General features: G+C 35.2%; 1 protein-coding gene across 1 annotated transcript in view; it reads right to left on the bottom strand.

Annotated features, from left to right (window-relative positions):
- dnajc6 (DnaJ (Hsp40) homolog, subfamily C, member 6) overlaps positions 1-5,923 on the bottom strand; it is a 50,468-nt gene extending 44,545 nt beyond the window's left edge. The window contains exon 1 of the mRNA XM_046850611.1: positions 5,638-5,923. The gene's annotated coding sequence lies outside the window, so the exon portion shown is untranslated. The remainder of the gene's footprint in view (positions 1-5,637) is intronic.
- Positions 5,924-6,582: the final 659 nt, after the last annotated feature.

A 6,582-nucleotide genomic window follows, 5' to 3' on the forward strand; every position in this document is an offset into this window, starting at 1 on the left:
ACATGCAGACAACGGGTTTTTCCGTAACTATAGGAACAGAAACTGTGTGTCAAAACAGTACTATTTTATACTACCCTATACTAAAATATACTACTATACTATACTATACTATACTATACTATACTATACTATACTATACTATACCATGCTGTACTACACTATACTATAATATACTACTATACTATACTATACTATACTATACTATAATATACTACTATACTATGCTACACTATACTATAATATACTGCTATACTATACTATACTACACTATACTACACTATACCATGCTGTACTACACTATACTATAATATACTACTATACTATACCACACTATACTATAATATACTACTTTACTATACTACACTATACTATAATATAATACTATACTACACTATACCATGCTGTATTACACTATACTATAATATACTACTATACTATACTATACTATATTATACCACACTACACTATAATATACTACTTTACTATACTACACTATACTATAATATACTACTATACTATACTATATTATACCACACTATACTATAATATACTACTATACTATACTATACTATACTATACTATACCACACTATACTATACTACACTATACTATAATATACTACTTTACTATACTACACTATACTATAATATACTACTTAACTATACTATACTATACCATGATGTACTACACTATACTATAATATACTACTATACTATACTATACTATACTATACTATACTACACTATACCATGCTGTACTACACTATACTATAATATACTACTATACTATACTACACTGTACTGTACTATATTATACCACACTATACTATAATATACTACTTTACTATACTACACTATACTATAATATACTACTATACTATACTATACTATACTATACTATACCATGCTGTACTACACTATGCTATAATATACTACTATAGTATACCCTCCCGGCTCCAGGGGCACTGTATCATGGCTGACCCTGCGCTCTGTCCCCAGTTTTCTAATAAGCTGTGATATGCGAAGAACAAATTACACTGTATATGTGACAAATAAATGAATCTACTGTGACTTTTATCTGAAAGTGCCTCTATGATGAAGTAATTTTAACAGTCTTCGGTATTAGCATTAAAATGTTCCCAGAGAGGTAAATTTTGCTTGCTCACTTCATTTACAGTGATTCAGAAGGGACAATTTGTCAAAACAACTGTTTACACAGAAGTGGCGTCATCTCCATGCTTACATGCAGACAACGGGTTTTTCCGTGTAACTATAGGAACAGAAACTGTGTGTCAAAACAGTACTATTTTATACTACCCTATACTAAAATATACTACTATACTATACTACTATACTATACTATACTATACTATACTATACTATACTATACCATGCTGTACTACACTATACTATAATATACTACTATACTATACTATACTATACTATACTATAATATACTACTATACTATGCTACACTATACTATAATATACTGCTATACTATACTATACTACACTATACTACACTATACCATGCTGTACTACACTATACTATAATATACTATACTATACCACACTATACTATAATATACTACTTTACTATACTACACTATACTATAATATAATACTATACTACACTATACCATGCTGTATTACACTATACTATAATATACTACTATACTATACTATACTATATTATACCACACTATACTATAATATACTACTTTACTATACTACACTATACTATAATATACTACTATACTATACTATATTATACCACACTATACTATAATATACTACTATACTATACTATACTATACTATACTATACTATACTATACTATACTATATTATACCACACTACACTATAATATACTACTTTACTATACTACACTATACTATAATATACTACTATACTATACTATACTATACTATACTATACTATACTATACTATACTATACCATGCTGTACTACACTATACTATAATATACTATACTATACTATAATATACTACTATACTATGCTACACTATACTATAATATACTGCTATACTATACTATACTACACTATACTACACTATACCATGCTGTACTACACTATACTATAATATACTACTATACTATACCACACTATACTATAATATACTACTTTACTATACTACACTATACTATAATATAATACTATACTACACTATACCATGCTGTATTACACTATACTATAATATACTACTATACTATACTATACTATATTATACCACACTATACTATAATATACTACTTTACTATACTACACTATACTATAATATACTACTATACTATACTATATTATACCACACTATACTATAATATACTACTATACTATACTATACTATACTATACTATACTATACTATATTATACCACACTACACTATAATATACTACTTTACTATACTACACTATACTATAATATACTACTAAACTATACTATACCATGATGTACTACACTATACTATAATATACTACTATACTATACTATACTATACTACTATACTATACTACACTATACCATGCTGTACTACACTATACTATAATATAATACTATACTACACTATACTACACTGTACTGTACTATATTATACCACACTATACTATAATATACTATACTATACTATACTATATTATACCACACTATACCATGCTGTACTACACTATGCTATACTATAGTAGTATATTATAGCATAGTGTAGTACAGCATGGTATGGTATAGTATAGTATAGAAATATATTATAGTATAGTGTAGTATAGTAAAGTAGTATATTATAGTATAGTGTGGTATAATATAGTACAGTACCGTGTAGTATAGTAACTATACTATACTACACTGTACTTCTATACTAGGGTATATAAAATAAATATCATTAGAATCATCTTGCAAAGCATCATGGGAATTTGCCATGGTGTGCTGGTGCTATAAAAATATGAAAAACTATAAAAACGGATAAAATAATAAAGTAATAAATACAAATTTATTAGAGAGCATCCATGGCCACTTCCAGGACAGCGGAGACACCTGGCACATGTGGCAGGGCATCCAGGTGATCACGGACTACAAGACAACTTCACCTACTTGTGACCGTGACGCCTCCCTCCCAGATGCGGTAAATTACTTCTATTCCCGGTTCAAGGTGCAGAACAAATTTCGGCGTGGAAGACCACCCCTCCTCCTAGTGAGCAGGTGCTCTGTCTAACCACAGCTGAAGTGAGGAAAACTCTATGCAGAGTTAACCCACGGAAGTCTGCTGGTCCAGACAACATTCCTGTCAGAGTGCTCAGGGTATGCACAGAAAAGCTAGCGGATGTCTTTACTGACATCTTCAACATTCCCTGCGCAGCGCCGTTGTTCCTACGTGCCTTGAGACAACAACCATCGTCCCCATGCCGAAGAAATCTACAGTCATCTGCCTTGATGACTATCATCCCGTCGCACTCACACCCATCGTGATGAAGTGCTTTGAGACTGCCCTCACCCACCTGGACAATAAGGACTCATATGTACGAATGCCGTTCATAGACTTCAGCTCAGCATTCAACACAATCATCCCTTAGCACCTGATTAAGAAGCTGAGCCTACTGGGCCTAAACACCATCCTGGATTTCCTGACTGGGAGACCTCAGACAGTCCGGACCGGAAACAGCATCTCCAGCACCACCACACTGAGCACTGGGGCCCCTCAGGGCTGTGTGCTCAGTCCACTGCTGTTCACTCTGCTGACTTACGACTGTGTAGCAATCACAGCTCGAATCACATCATCAAGTTCGCCGATGACACGACCGTGGTGGGTCTTATCAGCAAGAACGATGAGTCAGCATACAGAGAAGAGGTGCACCAGTTAACAGCCTGGAGTAAAGCCAACAACCTGTATCTGAACGTTGACAAAACTAAAGAGATGGTTGTTGACTTCAGAAGAACGAGCGACCATTCTCCACTGATCATCGATGGATCCTCCGTGGAGATTGTCAAGAGCACCAAATTCCTTGGTGTTTATCTGGTGGAGAACTTCACTTGGTCGCTCAACACCAGCTCCATCACCAAGAAAGCCCAGCAGCTTCTTTACTTTCTAAAAAAGGCTGAGCAAAGTTCATATCTCAAATATTTGCACCAGGTTGCACACGATGGACTTTATGTGGCGAGGACACTTACTAGTCCTTAGCTCTGTGTTTTCTGTTATGTAGCTTTATGTTGTTTAAAGTAGCATCAGGGTTCTGGAGGAACGTTGTCCATTTCACCCGGTACTGTGTCAGCTATATATGGTTGAAATGCTTCTTGACTTGACTTTAATATTCTAATTTTCTGAGATACTGAAATTTGGGTTTTCATTAGCTGTAAGCCATAATCATCAACATTAAAAGAAATAAACACTTGAAATATATCAGTCTGTGTGATGAATCTATATAATATACAAGTTTACTATTCGTATCGAAATACTAAAATAAAATAAAACATTTTTAATGATATTCTAATTTATTGAGATACACCTGTAAAGTCAAATCCCGTAAAAAAAAAAAAAACACACCCTTTAATGTGTAATATGATCTATCCATCCATGTACATTGTATGTGTAACTGTACAAAAGGTATACACAGTGTAGGTACAGATGGTATACAAGATAATCTAGGGCAGGGGTCACCAACACCAGGTAGCCCGCAAAAACCACATGAGTAGCCCGGGCCTTTTCTAAAAATAGCTGTTTCCTACATTGTTAAATCATTGTTGATAATTATTATTAAAAAATCATTAACATGATCAGCATGAGCATGAAGCATCATGTCCTACAGTGTGTGTAAAGCAGTGTGTCAAACCCTGTTCTACATCTACATCTACATCCCTCTATCAACCTTCAGCTGACACAGACTGGATCCCAATCTCATCTCTAGTGCACTCTATAGTGCCCACTCTTGTCTCTTTGACGCCTGCCCCTATGTAGTGTCGTCATAAAGTCTACCATGAGTGATTTGGAATTCCGGATTGGATGACGTCACCCTCTTTACACTTACCTTTTTGAGAGGCGGCGCTCGCGCATCTCGGGCTCGGATCTATTATGCAATGCAAGGTGACGTGTTAAATAAAAAGAAATTAAATAAAAACACGATAAGACTAATAATACTAAAAATGAAGAGAAGATTAAATAATGCACAGACTGTACACCTGCATTTGATTGTACTGCTTGAGTCGCACGAGCCTGCTGCAGGCAGAAGCCCCGTGTTTGTGTGTTTAAACATTGACTGACATTTTAGGAAATGCATCAGTGATCTGCGATGTGTTTACACGCAATCCGCCGGTTTATTTCATGCAAACCGCTTCAGTCAGCGCAGTGATAAGCCACTTGCTTCAAAACAGAAACCCTGCTCATGGATCAGTGATATTCCGCCATTAAGATCCAGTAAAGGCATTATATGTAAGAAGCCATGTTGTATGATGACTATTGCATATGGCGGTTATTTTGCTCGTATTACATGATGTGCACCGGCTCAAAAACTGATCCCAGTGCGTTATGTAACAGGACGATCTGAGCTGAAACAGTGGATCTGTGGCTGCACAGCAGGAAGACCCCTCGCGCTTTCCTCATGCCAGAAATGTAAAGAAGGTCATAGCGGCTCTTACCTTTCAGCGCGTGCATTATCCAGTCGGCCGCGGGTCCTGCTGATGGCACGAGCGCTGACCTTTGATTTGTCATTCGCTGATCACCTTAAGGTCAGATGATCATCGCTTCCTGGCGCACGGAGCAGGAAAAAGCCCGGCGTGCGGGCTGAATGACGGGTGCAGGGCGTTTATTCCGGCGCCTGTGCACGATTTTACATCATCCAGGATTGGATGTGAGCTGCATCACTGAATCACGCGCATCCCGCTGTCCTGCCGCGCGCTGCCGTGATGTCACAACAGTTTCAAAGATCCCGACTTATCCTATCTTCCTAACCATCTTTATATCCATCTTTCTATCTATCTTCCTACTTATCTTTATATCCATATCTATCTATCTATCTATCTATCTATCTATCTATCTATCTATCTATCTATCTATCTATCTATACATCTTTCTATCTATCTTCCTTCCTATCTATCTATCTATCTATCTATCTATCTTCATCTATCTATCTATCTATACATCTATCTATCTATCTATCTATCTATCTATCTATCATCTATCTATCTATCTATCTATCTATCTATCTATCTATCTATCCATCATTCTATCTTCCTTCCTTCCTTCCTTCCTATCTATCTATCTATCTATCTATCTATCTATCTATCTATCTATCTATCTATCTATCTATCTATCTATCTATCTATCTATCTATCCATACATCTATACATCTTTCTATCGTCCTTCCTATCCATCCATCCATCCATCTATCTATCTACCTTCCTATCTATCTATCTATCTATCTATCTATCTATCATCTATCTATCTATCTATACATCTTTTATCTATCTTCCTATCTATCTATCTATCTATCTATCTATCTATCTATCTATCTATCTATCTATCTATCTATACATCTATACATCATTCTATCTTCCTTCCTTCCTTCCTTCCTTCCTTCCTAT

This window comes from Silurus meridionalis, chromosome 1, assembly GCF_014805685.1.
Source record: "Silurus meridionalis isolate SWU-2019-XX chromosome 1, ASM1480568v1, whole genome shotgun sequence".
NCBI lineage: Eukaryota > Metazoa > Chordata > Actinopteri > Siluriformes > Siluridae > Silurus > Silurus meridionalis.